The sequence below is a fragment of the Mus pahari genome, chromosome 23 (assembly GCF_900095145.1).
Source record: "Mus pahari chromosome 23, PAHARI_EIJ_v1.1, whole genome shotgun sequence".
In the NCBI taxonomy this organism is placed as follows: domain Eukaryota; kingdom Metazoa; phylum Chordata; class Mammalia; order Rodentia; family Muridae; genus Mus; species Mus pahari.
Genome location: NC_034612.1, coordinates 15,286,330 through 15,303,180, shown reverse-complemented (window position 1 = coordinate 15,303,180; position 16,851 = coordinate 15,286,330). Strand labels below are relative to the sequence as shown.

At 55.8% G+C, this 16,851-nt stretch overlaps 1 protein-coding gene across 14 annotated transcripts in view; it reads left to right on the top strand.

The window, feature by feature from the left end:
- Window positions 1–2,330: 2,330 nt before the first annotated feature.
- Window positions 2,331–16,851, top strand: part of Ncor2 (nuclear receptor corepressor 2) — a 161,570-nt gene continuing 147,049 nt past the window's right edge. For 13 of the 14 annotated variants that reach the window (XM_029533570.1, XM_029533571.1, XM_029533577.1 and 10 more), the window contains exon 1: window positions 2,460–2,541. The gene's annotated coding sequence lies outside the window, so the exon portion shown is untranslated. Of the gene's footprint in view, window positions 2,542–16,851 lie in introns of all 14 variants that reach the window. The other variant, XM_021186851.1, reaches the window with a different exon arrangement.

Below are 16,851 nucleotides of genomic sequence, written 5' to 3'. Positions count from 1 at the left end.
AAAAAAAAAAAAAACCCCAAAACAAAAAAAGTTAATTGGGCTTTTGAATATGTCTGTGTACCGTGGGTGTGCCTGGTCCTTACAGAGGCCAGAGAGTTTGTTGGGTCCCCAGGAACTGGAATTACAGATGGTCTTGAGCCACCATGTGGGTGCTGGGACTTGAACCTGGGTCCATCTGGAAGAATAGCCAGTGCTCTGGACCACTAAACTACTTCTCCTGTCCTTACTTTGTAATTTGTTTTTGAGATACAGTCTCATGAATTCAATGCTCCAAGCTGGGCTTGAACCCTGATATTGGGGTGAGGGTGACCTTGAACTCTTGATGATCCAGCCTCCACTTCTAGGCAAGTGAGCTACCCTCCTGAGCCACAGTCAGAGCCCCTACTTCTTGTGTGCCTGGGACATTACTAAGCTGGATACACTGAAGAGTATCTCTGAGCCGTTCCTGGACTTGAGGCTCTTCAGCAGTTATTCAAAGTTGCCTTGCTATCAGCTGTCCTTAGATCTCCAAGGCTCCTTAACCCCCAAGAGCCTAGGAGCAAACAGGGTGTGGTGTGTTATGAGGGAAGTAACTCTTGATGTACCCGTGTGTAGGGATGGTGTGGGTCCAGCTCAGCCAATGTTTCTTGCTGCCAGTCTGTCTACAGCCTGTGAGGGAGTGAGTGGCCATTAGAAATTTGTGGCTGGGGGATTTGGGCAGGGCAGGTCATTTCTGGGGTCTAGGTGTACTCTTGGGTCTTGTGGAATCAACACTGGACTCCCAGCCACCGCTTTGGGATGAAGCTCCAGGGTCAACGTGGGGACTGTCTGTCCTCTCCTGTGGCTCAGGAGGACAGGGCTCCACAGTTTATAGCAGGAGACCAAGAAAGAAGCCAGCCGCCAGCCGGGTCCTCTTTAGGGCAATGCTTTTCTCTGGCCTCAGTGGCTTTGCCTTACAGACACTTGGATGGGGTAGCTGTGGAGACTTCCATGTGACCCTGGTCTTTGTCTGAAAGCATAGAATACCTGACGGCTGGCCCCCCAGCCCCCCCCACGCCAGTGACTGAAGTTGGCAAAAGCTGCGGGGAGTCAGAAGACACCCCAACTCTTTCTCCATAAGAGAGAAATCTGAACCTATGCAAATGAGGGAGTGTCCTTAGATGACTCCAGGGGACCAGTAGGAAGACTGGAGAGGGAGTCTCCTCTCTTCCCTCCCCTAGGCTGATCTAGCCGGCCTTCTGCAGGTCTGGTTTTGAGCCCTCACACTGCCAGCCGGGCAGCCGAAGAGTGGGTGCAACGCCATGGGTGTGTGCCCCTGACCTCTGACTCCTGTTCCAAAGGGCACCCGCCCACTCGTACACTTCCTTTTTTTTTTTTCCCCACTCTTGGACTCGGTTCCCCCTCCACCATCTGCCCCTCGCCCCGACTCAAAGCTCAGGGGTGGGGAGAGGGAACCGGCGGCATGGGTTCAGGAACCCCAGTGCCCCTGAGGAAGAGGCCCTTGCCCTGGCAACCGCACTCCCGCCGCAGCCATACCTCCCCCCCCCCCCGCTCTCTAGGGGTTCTCTTGTTGGCAGAACCGAATCTGCTGAGACTTCACTCCAAAAAAGGAAAGTTAAATTAAAAAAAAAAAAAATCAAACTCTCCAACGCGTCTAGGGAAAGCAGAAGAGGAGGGAGGCGGCGGCTGCAGGGCTGCTGTTAAGATCTAAGGCAGAGAGGGCCCACTATGGGGCGTGTCGAGCCCTACTGCTAGTGGGCAAGCTCCTACTGGGACCGAGTGGTCCTGATTGGGTGTCCAAGACTGAGCCACGGGCTCAGTGTGCAGCCTAGGCACGCGTCCTGGAAAATTCCCTATGGCTGTTCATTTTAGATATCAGGGGGCCCGGGTGACAGGGCAGCGTAGCGCGACTCGCATGCTGTGAACTCGCGTGGGCCTCTCCAGGATCTCAGATTGCAGTCCCTGAACCAGCTCGTCACTGGTTGTGGTCCGCAGAGCCTTTCCCCAATCTCTCAGGCGAGGCCCAGCGCGTCGCTGAGCATCTGTGTGCGACTCTGAAGGCTCCGTGGGTGGCCCTCCCCGGGCGTCGTCTCCGCATCCCCTGGACACTCCTGAGTTATAATTTAATAGCTGAAACGCGATTCCCGTGAAGTCTCTGGGGTTCGCGGAGGAGGAGGAGGAGGGGGCGGGGAGGCATTTGCTCCGCCTTCTTCGGGCGAAAAACGCAGCTCGGGGCGCGCGCACGGCGGCGGGGTGCGCAGGCCTGGAAGGCGAGCACGCGGGCCCTTTAAGGCGGCAGGGGCGGGCTTCCACGAGGCCCCGCCCCTCGCCCCGCCCCTCGCCGCCAGGAGCGGAGCCGCGGGCAGCGCAGGCCGGGCCGCATCCCGTCCCCGCGCCAGCCGCCCGCGCCCGCCATGCGCGCCCCGCAGCGGCCCGCGCGCCCGGGCCCCGCGTCGTAGCGCGGCGGGCGGAGACCGCAGGTTCTCAGCCCGGACCCGCCGCGTCCTCGAGCCCGATCGGCGCCGTAGCCCGGCGCCAGCGCCCGGTGCCGCCGCCGGCGAGGTGAGTCGGGCCGAGTGCGCGGAGGGCGGCGGGGAGCGGGTGGCTTCCGGGCCGGGGCGGCGCACGCGGCGGAGTTGGCGCCCCCGAGGGGACGGGCGGCGCGGCGGGGAGCGCGCGGGGGCGCGGGAACTTCGGGAACTCTCGGGACCTTGCAGGGCGGTGCAGGCCGCGACCCTGGCACCCGGGACCCTGAAGGATGGAACAGGCCAAGACTTAGGGACCTGCGGGGTGGAGCAGGCCGAGAATCGGGGACCTTGCGGGATGGAACAGGCCGAGAACCAGGGACCCTCCAGGCGGTACAGGCCAGGAACCGGGTACCTCCTGGGTGGCGCAGCCTGAAGACCTGGGGACCATGTAGGGTGGCACAGCCTGAGGACTGGGGAGCCCTGCAGGGAGATGCAGGCCGGGACCAGGGATCCTCTGGGATCAAGTAGCCCCAGACTTGGGGACTCTTTAGGGTGGTACAAGCCAGGACCCAGGGACCTTCTGAGATGGCACGAGCTAAGACCCGGGAACCCTGCAGGGAGGTGCAGGCCAGGACCTGGAGACTCTCCCGGGGGTGGTTTAGGTCAGGACCCGGGAGCCCTGCTTGCAGTTTAGGCCAGGACCCGGGTACCCTGTGGTATGTTTTGAAGGCCAGGCCCCGGGGATCCTGCAGCAGGGTGGCGCAGCCTGAGGACTGACTGATGTACTCTTGTTTCGGAGAGGGCCAGGACTCGTGGACCCTCCGTTGTGTCGCAGCCTGAGGACCGGGATTCTCAGGGGTGGGTGGCACAGCTCTAGGACTTGAGACCCCCCTCCCGGTCGCTTCCCCCGGCGACCCTGGGGTGGCACAGACCAGGATCTGAGTCCCTCGTGGGTGGCGCATTCTGGGGACCCAAAGACCCCGTGGGCGGCCGCGCCCCCCCTCCGGTGACGCGCCGCCACCTCCTGTTCCCTCCCCCTGGCCGTGCGGATACTTCGGATGCCACTAGTTTGGGAAGTTGCAGATCCGAGCCTAGCGGGGCAGCCGGGAGCCCCAGCACCACTAGACGCGCGTGGGAAGCGGCCTCCCCTCCCGACCTTGAGGGAGGAGAGTGGGGCGGGCGTCCAGACAGGCAGTCCCTCGGGCCTCTAGAGCTGGAGGCGCCCAGCAGCGGCGGCTGAATAATCTTTACATTGTAGCTTTATTCGCACAGCTAGGTCCACCGGGCGGCGTGCGCGCGCGCCCTCCCCGAGAGTCTGGTGCAGGCAGCGGGGGCGGATCCGTTCGTTCTCAGCCTCCTCCCTTCCTCTCCTTCTCCCCCCTGTTGGTGAGAACTGGTTTTATTACGATTACGGTTTTTTTTTTTTTCTTCCCTCTTTGCAGATTTGGTGGAGGGATGTGTGAGAGGGGAGGTAGGAGTGGGAGGCATAGTATCCCTGGGGGGCCCTGTGGGCAGTGTTAGGGTGGTGTTGGCTCTGCCCTCTTGAATCCAGCTCTGGTCCCTGCGGCTGCTTTGATGAAAGGGGCTCTGAGGCCAGGCGCGTGTAGGGGGTGCATCTCAGGCCACTGCTGGGGACTTCGTGGGTGGCCTCTTTTTCTTTTTAATTGTAGAGGAGGGGGCAGAATAGAGGGAGGCGAGGTGGCTAGAGGCATAAGCGTTCTGGTTGGTTCTGTAGCTCAGCTCCTGGGTTCGAATCTTGGGTGGCTGACTGATGGGGAGTTGGGGGGGGCGCAGATGACTTCACCTGCCTGTGGTTATGGGCTTCTTTTCTGCAGAGTGAGGGTGAAAAACAGTTCCCAGGTCTGGGGCGCTTCTGTGAACCGAGTCTGTGCAGAGGGGTCCTTGGGTAGGTTACTATGACTACTGTTATTTCCGGATTCTTATCCTTGCTCTGTCGTCGGATTGGGGAAAACCCACGAGAGTGTCTGCTCCACCTTTGGGAGCTGGGAGGGTCTGATGGAGGAGGAGGAGGAGGCCCTCAGGATGGAGAAGGGCCAGGCCTCAGCCCATTGAGCACAGGCAAACACGGAGTTGGCAGCCAGCTGAGCTGCAGTGAGTGGTGGAGGGGTGGTGGTGAGGGCATTTCGGGTACTGCCTAGCTTCCCTGCACTCCGTGTCCCTGTTTGGAAATTTACTGCTGTTTCTTTGGGGCGCCAGGGGAACCTGCTGTATTCGAGTCCAGACATGGGGGTGGGAGTGAGTGGCCAGACCTAGCTTCTTCCCACGGAGCTATTTACGCCTGCCCGAGAATCGATACTATTGATAAACTCATGTCGGTGGTAATGTGGCTGTCAGGCCCGGGTGAGGGATGGAGACCCCTCCTGGGGCTGTGCTCCCCCCCACCCCCGTGAGGGTTCATGGCTTAATCCCTTCTTTTCTCCCAGTGAATACTCAGGCTACCTTCCAAAGGTTTCCCAGCTCTGCAAACCGGAACCGAGCTGCAATACAGCTGGATTTAGAATTGTTCTGGGCCAGCAGGTGCTTGCCACTCTACAGAGCCCTCTCCACAGGGATCCTGGCTTCCTGGCTGGAAATGAACTCGTTGTTTCTGGCTGGGTCCCACCCCAAACTGGTGGTGGTAGGGGGACCCTGTGTTAACCTCTGAAGATGGGGGCGGTACCTCCTCACCATCCAGTTAAAAGGGGAGATTGATCCAGCGGGAGCTTCACGCCGGCAGATCACCAGGGGCTGGCTCTGTTTTTTTTTTTTTCTTTTTTCTTTCCCTTCTTGTCTGCGTTTTTTCTTTTTTTTCTTCTTCTGTTTCCTGTTCATGTCTCCAATACCATATAGCAGTCTCCCCAGGTGATACCTCGGGGACAGTTTCCTGCAAGGGCGGCAGCTTTCTGGAGCTGGTGATTCCTGCTTAAGATGCCCAGGGGATGAATGTGTGTGTGTGTGTGTGTGTGTGTGTGTGTGTGTGTGTGTGTGTGGTAGGCAGGCAGGCAGTTAGCTATCTGGGGAAGGCAGGGCTACACAAAGCCAAGTGGAGTGGGTAGCTTAGAAGACCACCTCCTGAGGGAGGAAGAGTCAGGTGAGCATCCTTAGGGGAGGCAGCTTACGGATGGGAAATCTATTTTGTGGCATGCCAGGTGAATCCTGTTCTCCGAGTTGGCGGATCTGCATCTGCACTGCAGTAGCAAACCGTTGACATCCAGGAAAACAAAACAAAACAAACAAACAAACAAAACACTGACTGTGTGTGCTATCATGAAAGCACTTACTGTGTGCGTGCAGGCCTCAGAAAGCATTCAGCTGTGTGCATGTGTGTGTGTGTGTGTGTGTGTGTGTGTGCTAGCCAGCACTCAGAAAGTGCCTTTTTGTGTGCACCAGGCATGAATCTACTGGTCTGTTCTGAGGTGGGCTATGGGGACGTGACTGTCCTATATTATAGATGGTGTCACAGAGGCCCTGGGAGGTTTTGATGACTGGCCTTGGAAGCTGGGGCTAACGCCTGGGTTGTTTCTCATGGATCACACAGCCCGACAGCCTTGGCTGCAAGGAAGGGATCAGGAACTGACCTTCCTCTTGGTGTTGGCACCTGCCCATCTTTGCAGGGCTGTGGGGGAGGGCAGCTCAGAGACTGGGAACTTGTTCTCCCAGGGTTTGGAGAGGGGGCGGTGCCAGCGGCAGGCTGGCATTTCTTTGAAGTCTCATTTTATCTCAAAACACTCATGCAAATTTTTGGCATCTGCCTTGGCGACAGTGCTGTGTTTATTTTGAAATGAAAACAGGGGTTTGAATTATTTAGCATGGTGTCTAACAGGGCATAACACTGCTGCAGGCGGGGAGCCCTGAAGCCTGGAGTGCCCTGCTCCTGTCTCCCCGGGGAATCTGGCTGGGGACATAGAAACCTGTGGTTGGAGAGGCCCTTGCTTAGCCTTTGCTCCTGAGAGCCACACAGGTCAGAGGGGGCAGTTGGCCCAAGGTCACAGCGGGACTGTGCGCCCGGGGTGGCAGTGAGCAGAAGAGAAATTTTTCCCAGTGACACCTCTGTGTTAGAACAGCCATCCCGCATTGCCTTGCTCACGGGCCCTTGGCTGGTCATGATCTTCTGGCTCACAGATACGGCAAGAATCGTGGAAGTTCAGCACGGGACAGTGCGCTTGAGCCACTCTGTCTGAGCTGGTGGTTGATTTAGCATAGCGCTGTAAAACTTTGAGTGGCTTCTGGATCAGAAGCAATGTGCCCAGGGTGGTAACCTCTAAACAGGACTTGTGGGTCTCCCCTGTCAAGTTGGAACCCTGCCCTCCCCCACTGGAATCCCCTCAGGGGCTTGGTCCTCAAAACCCACAGCATCACGTTGTTGGGTTTTGTGGGTTCTGGGGAGGTTACCTAACCTCTCAGCCTTCGTTTGCTCATCTGTGAGATGGGGCCACCTGCTGCCACCGCTGCTTGGGCACTTAGCATCACGTGGGCCACACAAGTCCACGTGTGGCTTCGAATCTGCTGTCACCGTATGTATGTAGGTAGCTTTCCCATTGGAGGGCAAAGACTTGAAGAGTTTGTCGCGGGGACTCATGTCCTTGCATTTGCTCTGTGTGGTCAGACTGGATAAGTTTCTCTAGTCTTTTTTCCTTGTTTAAAAAAAAATTTTTTTTTTGAAGTGCTGGGGTTCAACTATGGCCTTGGGTACCACTGCGCTCTATACCCCTAGTCTGGAATCCTCCCTCCTGAAGGCTGCCAAGTAGACTCCCCAAGTGACTGGCTAGCCTCCTCTCTTCCCTTGACCCCAGGTTGGAGGCTGAGGGCTCCTCCCCGCTCCCTGGTTGGTGACTCTAGCTTCAGCTGCTTCTCTCTGCTCTGGGAGCTGAAGTTTCTCCTCCGCACCTGTAATCAACCTGCCTGGGGGGGGGGATCAATAGTAGCTTGGAGGATGGGAATGGGCTGAAGGATAAAGGTGGGGAATGGGGCCTTCTGGTGTGTTTGGGGGTTCCCCTCCCTCTGTAACCCTGACAGTTGGGTTGCCTTAGGGGGTGTTTTGGAAAGACCAGACCCTGATTTCCTGTGTTCCTCCTCTCTCCCACGGTGTCCCAAGCGTCAGGCTCCTGAGCAGGTGGCTTTATTTAATGTTAGTTCACTTAAACAGCTTTAGTGGGCTGCCTGGTTGCCCCCGCCCACCGTGGCTTTGGATGTATGAGCAAAGTTGGCACCCAGCTTCATAGTCCTCCCATTCCGTGGGCTTTCCTTGCTCCATGCTATCCTGAAGGTCTACCTGTCCTGGGCATGGCTCCATACTCCCCTGGTTCCCAGGCCCTCAGCCCTTGGCTCTGGTTCCCACCTCATGACCTCATTTTCCCACCAACCTCTGATGCTGTATGAGCAGCCCCGGGGGAGTTAGTAGTAGTGGGACCGTTCTAAAACATCTTCCGCTTTGAGGTTGGTGGTACCCCGGCCTGGAAACATTGTAACTATTGCTCTCAGGTTTGTAGCCCTTGGGAGTGGATCCGAGGCCTCGTGCATGCTGGCTGGGTAAGTTCTCACTCAACTGAGCCACATGCCATACTTTGACCTTTTATTGATGAAACAGGCTCTCACAGTTGCCCAGGCTGATCTTGAATTCGGAGTCCTTTCTGCTTCAGCCTCCAGAGTAGCTGAGAAGAAACCTGCTGAATGTAATCATTTAATTACCAGAGAAGTGAGAAGCCAGGGAGGGGGGTGGGGTGGGGTGGGGGGTGGGGTGGGGGTGGGGCGGCAGTAGCGGAGCCTGGGCAGTGTGGTTGGAGAGTCTGACACCCTGGCAGGTGGTGATGTCTGTGCGGACTTGGACCATCGCTGGTGAGTCTGGCAGCCCTGCAAGGCCAAAGTCCCTTGTTCCCCCTTTTCCCAGGCTTAGCCAGCAGCTGGTGCGAGCCATGTATAGGTGGCTTTGTCTTTTTGCACTGGGTGGCACATGTTGACATAGTAGCTGCTGATTCAGCTGGGTCCCTGGTGTGTTTGCAGTTCCCTGGTCCCCTGGGGAGGACCTGCCTCCTATAAGGGAAACTTCCTTTCTTTGCTATGAAAGGTGTCCTGTGGACACCTTTCTCTTTTTTTTTAATGTTTCTCTTTTGGTGGTGGGGGGTGCAGGCCGCAGGGTCTTTTTCTTGGTGTTTTATTGCTATGTAGAGACACCATGTCCCAAGCCACCTGTCCTGAAAGAAAGCCTTTGATGTGGGGCTTGGGGCTTGCTTACAGTTTCTGAAGGTTAGTCCCAAATCATCATAGTAGGGACTGGAACTCAGTAGCTGGAAGCTTTGTATCCTGGTCCTATATGCAGCGAGCAGGGAGGGAGGGAGAGGGGAGAGAGGAGAGAGACAGGGGCCCACCATGGGCTTTTGAAATCTCAAAGCTCACTCCCAGTGACATACTTCCTCCAACAAGGCCATGCCTCTCAGTTCTTCCCAGACAGTTCCACTAACTAGGGAGCAAGCATTTAACCATAGGAGCTTATGGGGTGCCATTCTCATTGAAACCACCACAAGGTCTCACTCAGTCTGTAGCCCAGGCTGGCCCAGGGCTCTCCGAGATCCTGTGTGTTGTGCTGGTAATCCCAGCACATGGTGACATGGTGACAGGCCTGTGTCACCGCAGCTGGCCACCTGTTCACACAGAGCTGCCGTTCACGCAAAAAGGTACACAGCAACAAGAATGAATGTTTTCTGAACGGCAGAGGGCTCCAGGCTTCCTAGAAAGGCACTTTCATAAAAATGATGCTGGAAGGAGGGGAGATGGGAGAATGTGGAGGTGGGTAGCACTTTGCAGCTCCCTAGGGTTCTAATCCCAAGGCAGCCATGCTGGGTGGGTGCAGGCGCTCTGAGCATGAGCCACTCTTCCCTGTGTCCCTGGGGCCCCATCGCATATGTGATTCTATTGCGCATTGATTGCCGCGACTTGGTCCATACTGGTCCGTGTTCTGGTACACGGTATATTTACTTCAGGGTTCTTAAGGTGCCATCCATGGCTTGCTTTGTGCGCCTGGGCTGGTGTGATCCTCCCCCCAGTCCCCAAGAGTGTTTCCTCTGCTTCTCACTATTTAGCCCACGCTGATCTTGACTTCAGAGGTCTGCCTCTTTAGTACTGGGATTAAGGGCATCTGCCATTATGCCTGGCCTGCATTTAAAAAACAAAACAAAATGATTCTATGAAATACAGCCTTCAGGGTCCATACATGTTCTGGATCTGGCTCCGAAAGTCCCTTCTACACGGGCAGAGCAGAGCGTGTTGGCAGGAGGTCCCCAAGAAAAAAGGTCTCCCACTTTGACCTTTTTGTAGCTTTTTTTGTAGGTTTTTGTACCTGCACGGGGCTCTGGAGTTCTTGTTGAGCATTCCCAAGACTCCTGCTTCTGGCTTGAGCCAGTGACTGTTACATTCAGTGGGAAGACAGAGGTGGCTGACGTTGGGCGCAATCCATCCGTTTCTTGAATACTGGTGCCTTGTGTTGAGTACCGAGTGGCTTCTGGGTGGTTTGTATCCTTTTTTAGCATTCTCACTAGCTTTCTGTCCCGTTTTCCCTTTGCTGGCGTAGGAGCTCTTTAAGTCTACATGAGTCTATGTTAGGTGTTTTTTTTTTTTTTTTTTTTTTTTTTTTTTTTTTTTTCCCCATGTCACCCTGGGTCCAGATTTCTTTGTNTTTCTGTCCCGTTTTCCCTTTGCTGGCGTAGGAGCTCTTTAAGTAGATATATTTCTTTCTTTCTTTTTTTTTTTTTTTTTTTTTTTTTTTTTTTTTTTTTCTTCCCCATGTCACCCTGGGTCCAGATTTCTTTGTCTTGGCTCTCAGCATTGATTTTATCTTATCTTAGGGATTCTTAAGAATTACCTTGGTGCTGAGGTCCAGGAGGGAGGTGCTGTGTGGGGTGTCTTGTGTCCCCTGCGTGTGGTGGTGGTAGGGAGGGTGCTCTTCCCACCCATGTTCCCTGGGGGAAACTAAGGCTGACTGGGGTGTGGCTTAGCAAGGTCAACTTTGAGTGAGTACCTCTGGGCACCTGTCTGCCTCTGGCAATTAACAGAATGACTTTGGGGGGGGGGCTGTTCCTAGAGCCCTAAGAAGAATGTGCCCTGGGGTGATGGGATGTCACCTCTTGGTGGCCAGGGACCCTGGTGCCCTGCCCTGGATGTCTCTGCTTCCTCTGACCCACTTAGGTAGCATTGAATTGGGAAGGGAGATGGGCGAGAACCCCAGGGGATAGCTGGAGCTCAGATTAGGGCTGGGAATGGTGTGGGGCTGTCTGTGGGTGGTGGTGGGGACCTCCAGGTGGTTTGGGCTAGATGGGTTCCATGGTCAATCTCTCTTGGGAAAGTAGCCTTGGGGTTAGTCTCTTGGCCTGAGTGGCCTCCTAGGTGAATTGCTCCTTGGCAGGTGGCCCTGGATCAGTGTCTCCTGGGCCAGGTGGCCAGAGGATCAGTCTGTGTCCCCTTTCGCCTTCCCCCTCAGGCCGTTTGTCCAGTTGTCCTGGGGCTGGTGGCTGGGCCCACCTTCTGTCTTTGGGTGCATATGGTTTCCTGTGACTTGTGTGTGCGGTTGGCCCCTTGAGGAAGTCTATCCAAGCCTAGGTCTGGACAGGCCTGTGTGGCTGGCGGGGGACTTAGAGCAGAGGGGTGACCGTGCAGGGTGTGGAGGGGTAAAAGTTGCCAGGGGGCTTCTCCTGCAGACTGACCCAGCTGCTCCAGGCCCAGGCTCATGCGTGAACCAGGGGCATTGGGCTCCCCCCCCTCCCCCCAGGTGTCTTCAGGGACGACAGCTTTCCTAGAGCCGAGCTGGCTGTGAGGAAGCCAGGGATTCCCCTGGTTTGAGTCTGGGCTTTTGCTTAGTGTGGGGCTCAGGTGGACACTGTCTTACACTAGTTTCCCTCAGACCCCTTCTTTTGCCCTGAAACCTTTTGTCACCTAGCACAAAGCTCTTCCCTTGAGGCAGGTAGAGGAACACGAGGTGGACCCCACAGTTATTGCCCACCTCCTTGGACGCTTGGTCTTCGGCTGCTTACCCTTGTAGGTAGAACCTGCCTTCCCATTCTGGAGGGTGACGTAGGGCTGGCGTTTGCTCTGTGGTCTTGTGTATGGAGGTCCTCTGTTGGGGGATTTTAAGTCTGAAGTCTCAGAGGCTTGGCCTACAGATGTCTCATGCCCTTCGGTCTTCATGCTGGCCTCTGCAGGGCTTACTGACTCAATCTGAGAGAAGCCCTGTGTGGTCTGGTATCTCCATGGCCATAGCAACCTACCTGCCACTCATTGGGCTAATGGTGCCAGCCTCCTGTGCGAGAGCTAAGTTGGCTTTGGGCGTTAGTCTTGGAGACCCTGAAGTCCTAGGAGTTTGCCCTAGGCTAGCTGAGCCCCATAAACTCAGTGGCTCCTGGGTGGTCCCTACCGAGCCTTGGGGAACAGAGGTTGTGTCTTTGACTTAATGTGGCACGTCTTTGCTGTCTACACCTGTTTTCTATGCCTGGACCAGGCCCTGGTATGGGTTGGTCAGTGTTTCCTTCCTACTGAAATTCTCTTTCAGGGGACCCTAGGATGTGACCTTCAGTGGTGAGAAACTACTATGGCCATCAGTATTTAGGCTGAAGTCACGCTGCAGTGGCATGTCCCCTGAATGTAGCGGTGTCCTCTTAAGAGGGGCTGACATTGATGGAACAGAGGCAGAGGCGGGACCGCCACGGACCGCAAGGCACTGGGAACATGGAAGGGTAAGAATGAGAAGGACCAGCCCTGCCCTTGAGTTTGGACTTCTGGCTCCAGAAGCATCAAGAGTTGTGAGCCCTTGGGTGCCATCCTTGCCAGCATCACTCTGGGAAGTAGATTGTTTCTCAGCAGTGGCCCTAGCCATCCGCACCGTAGGAGACCTTTAAAACGCCAGTCACGCTGAGTGCAGTGGTGCATGCTGGGAATCTGTACTGGAAAGCTGAGGCAGAAGGATGAGAAATTCAAGGTCCGTCTGGGCCGCGTGAGGACGTCCTGCTTAAACACGCACGCACGCACACATCTACCCATGGCTGGTGAGGTGGCTCAGCAGGTAAAGGAGCTTGCCATAAGAAACCTGGTGACCTGAGTTTGATTCCTAGAACCCACGGAGATGTGGAAAAAGAGAACTCACTCCACAGACCTGTCCTTAGGCTTAAACATGCATGCTGTGCCCATGCCCCTTACAAAAAGACAAAGATGGGAGATGGCTTCGTCTGTAGTATTTGCCGAGGGAGCGGGAGGACCGGAGTTGAGCCCCTAGGACCTGTATAAAGAGCTGGCGTGGACACGTGAGCCTCCAGTGGTTCTCAGCCTGTGAGTCGTTGACCCCTTTGAGGGTCCGAATGCTCCTCTGGTGGTGGTGGGGGCTCCCAATGGAAAACACAGATATTTATGTTATGACTCATAACAGTAACAAAATTACTGTTATGTAGCAATGAAATAGTTTTAAGGGGGGGGGGTCCACTACAACAAGAGGTATTAAAGGGATGCAGCCTAAGAAATGTTGTGAACCACTGCTCTAATCCCAGTGTTTGGGAGGCAGAGCCAGGATCCCTGGGACTTACTGGTCAGCTAGCCTAACCTGACTGGAAGGGCCCGTGCCATAGTGAGAACCCTCCCCCCCACCCCAAAACCAAACCAGGGTTAGACAGGATCCGACCAGCGCTTGAGATGTCCTCTGACCTCGACTTGCCTGTGTACACACTCACCCACACTTAGACAAAACTGAGTCACATTGAGCCAGCTGGCCCAGTGGCAGAGCCAGGCCTGGCTGGCAGCGAGTGGCCTGTGCGGCCGGCTGCTGCTCACCGCCCCCGCTCCCTTGCTTCCCCTGTGCCTGCCATGATGACCTTGGTGGCTCCTCCTCCTGTGTTCTTCCACCCCAGGGCCTTTGCACACTCTCTGCCCGAGGTGCTTCCCGCTGGGGCATCTTTACCTTTGCTTCCACATGGCCTGACCCGAGGGCCCTTTCCTACTTTGTCCATCCCTAACCCCTTCGCCTGGCTGAGGGAGGGTGTAACGTGCTATGCTGTCATCTGTGCTGTGCTCTACAATATGAGGCTGTCTCGCTGCCGTCTGTCACCCCAGCTACACCCCAAGTTCTTCAGTGGTGAGGCTACATGGTGGGTACGGGGCACCTGCCCCGGGACTGCCGGGGATCTGAGGCTCCCATCTGTTTTCATGTCTGATAGCTTTGTCGGGACTGCAGAGCCCGAGACCAGGCGCGCTCTTCCTCTGAGGCTGTGTGACTGCTCTGGTGTCCGTCCGGATCTGTCAAGCAGCTGTATGGCATGCACATGGGTGGATGCTGTTCTTACATCTACTGACTGGCCTGCCCCTGCCTGGCCCTTGGGGACAGGTATGCACACTGGTGCGACGGCTGTGGGTATCCCGTGCCAGAGGTCCACTCTGCCCTCATGTCAGAGTTGGTTGGCGATATTAGCGCCCTACTGTTGCTGTCCTGGACCGGCCCTTCTTAGCCTTGGTCACCAGAGTCCCCAGTTGCCCATTTTTCAGATAGGGGAACTGAGGCACTTAGTAGTGTTACTGTTATGTCCCATTCTGGGTGGCAGGTGGCCCGGGCAGGAACTTGTCTGTCCTTGAGGTCCTTTGACTGGCTGGAAACAGTCCCCGCCCTCGTGGGCCTCTGGTCACTGCAGCGTGTTCCTTCAGGGCCACCCTCCAAGGCTGCGTCCACAGCTTTGGCTGGCACTGCAGAGTGGGAGGTTGACCCCTACTGTCTCGGCTTCTCCTTGCCAGTTATAAATAGCAGCTGCAGCATTGACAGGAAGCTGCATTCCCCCATTGTATCCCCCCTCCACTGTGTCCCTGGCACCTATTGTCCCTGTCACAGCTTCGTAGGAACACACCAAAGCAGTCAGTACTGCAGGCTTGCTGTGTGACCTTCAGGTCGGTGCTGCCCTCTCTGTGCCTTGAGTCCCCTGACTGGGCATCTGGAGACTGGAAGAGGACTTCTGGGGGTTTGGGCAACATCGAGGTGTGCATAGAGCCAGCCAGGAGCAAGGTGCTGACATGGATCGGGGTATTGTTGATCTTGGGCATAGGAAGCTGATAAGTTAGTGCTCTGGGGGGGTCTTGGGCACCAGAGGGCCAGCACTTCTGTTTTTTTTTTTTTTTTTTTGCCAGAAGGTGACAGAGATGGCTTTGAAACAGGAGTGTTTCACAGGGCCCTGGGTCAGCCTGACTGGCTGTTGTCATTCTGTCATTTTGATACTGCCATAGGGGTCCTGGTTCCCTGGTGGTCCAAGGGCCAGAATATCTTTCGATGGCTGTGAGACCTCACCTCCCCTGGCTAATAGCCTCTCCACTCTTCATTCCTGCCTGCCACTTGTTCTGGAAGCCCCACACGCGCCTCACCCCGCTGTCCAGCTACACCTTGCAGACTTCGGTGACCTGGCCTGGTGACACCTGGAGGCTTCACAGGAGATACTGAGGCTCTGCTGGTGCTCGTATTGTTCTTGGCCTCAGCTATGCAGATGGGGGTGAGGAGGTGTCCAGGTCTCCATAGGGAGGAATTTCCTGTGTCCCTGGTCAGTCTCATGACTGGACAACAAACAAACAAACCCCCAAATCTCCAAGGGCTATTAGTTACTCAAGAATTCGGATCCTGGGGGGGGGGTCTGCAGTGCTGTCTCCACCTGAATCACATTCTCATAAAAGGCCAGACTGTGTGCCTTGGGGTGGGTATACGTCATAGGAGAGACAGAGCCGGGCACGCCCTGTGTGCTCTGTGGGAACAGAGAGGCTGAGTTACTTGGACCCCAAAATTAGATGCTAGAGTTCTGAGTCTGTGGGTGTGGCCCTGGGAGTTCCCCTGAGGCTCTAAGGTGCTTGTTTTGGAGTCTTTTTAAAGCGGAACAACAGCCCCCCAAATGATGCTGAGTTTTGTAAGCTGTATGTTTTGTCAAAGGACCAAGGGGAGCCAAGGCTGGAGTTGAGACTTCGGGTGAGAGTCAGCCGGAGCCAGGTGACTGTTGGGGGGAATCTCACCAATGTGTGCAGAGGGTCTTCATGACAAAGAGGCTGGGGACCGGGACTGGAGGAGGTGGGGAGCAGTGTCCTGTGTCCCCAGGCTACAGGGAGGTCCAGCTCGGCTATGCGGTGTCTTCCTCTTGCTTGGCCCTTGGGTTTCTTATCCTCACATGGAGGGTGGAGACGGTTTTGACGGTTGCCTGGTCGTGTCCCTTGTTATAACCAAAGAAACAGCTTGTGCTGAGCCAGTGCTCACCTAGAGCTGGGGACACATAGGTAGTGGTTTTCTCAGACCCAGGACATCAGTGGTCCTTATGTCCTGGGATTTGGGGAACAGGATGTGGAACAACTGGGACATCATTACGTCTTGCTAGGGACTCCTCCTCTGTTGGCAAGGAGTCTGGTGAAGCCAGGGAGGCTGAAGGAGGCATAAGGTCTGTGGTCCCATGTCCTTTCTTTTTTATTCCTTCAAAGCTACTGTAACTGTTCCTAGGGGATGGCCCGGGAACAGTGTGACCCTAGCTTATCCCACAACAGACTACAATTGGTTCTCCAGGATGCGCCCGCTCCCCAAGCCATGGCCTTGTCTCCAAGGGGCAGGTGCCCTGAGTTCTCGGCTGCAGGCAGTGCCCAGAGGCCAACTCCCCAGCTGCAGAGAAAGGCGGAAATTGCCGGCTTCTGTCCCAAGGCCTCTGGGCCCGTGGCCAGGAACTGGAGCAGCAATTAAATGAAATGAGATCCTTCGATGAAAGTGTCATGTCTCTCATGTGTGTGTGTGTGTGTGTGTGTGTGTGTGTGTGTGTGTGTTGGGTGCAGAGGCTGCAGGGCAGAAGTGGGTTGTGTCTATCAGCCTGGATCAGGAGGTGAGGAGATACGGAGCTGTGTTGGTTAAGATCACAGGACACTGCCTTTAGGTTCTTTCACTGCAGGCCAGCCCGGGTGCAGGCTTTTCCCACCCACATCTTTCTGCTTCCTCAGGTCCGGTGTGTTTCCCTGCTGGGCTGGTCCCTATCATGTCCTCCTGGCCGAGTTCACAGGTCTCTCTGTCATCCTGCGGGAGGCAAGCTGCAGCCTGCTGTCACAGTGAGCCATGCGGCCCTGCCAGTTTGTAGGTCAGCAGTGGGTGAACAGCGACAGCTTTATGTGTCACCCAGCCTAGAGTTTCCCATGCGCAGGAAGATAGGCCTCAGACCCCAGGGGCACTCTGGGGATCCTGCAACTCCCCTCCCCCTTCCTACCACCATCCATATATCCTTGGCATGTTTAAATCACGCTGCCTCAGTTTCCCTGTGTGTAAAACAGGATGAGGCAGTGTTTCTTTTCTTGGCTTCTTTGTGGAACTAGGAGGATCTAGAACCAAGTGACTGCCTGTGTGTAGCAGTCGTCCCCATCCTTAGACCTTCGGCAAGACCCGTGT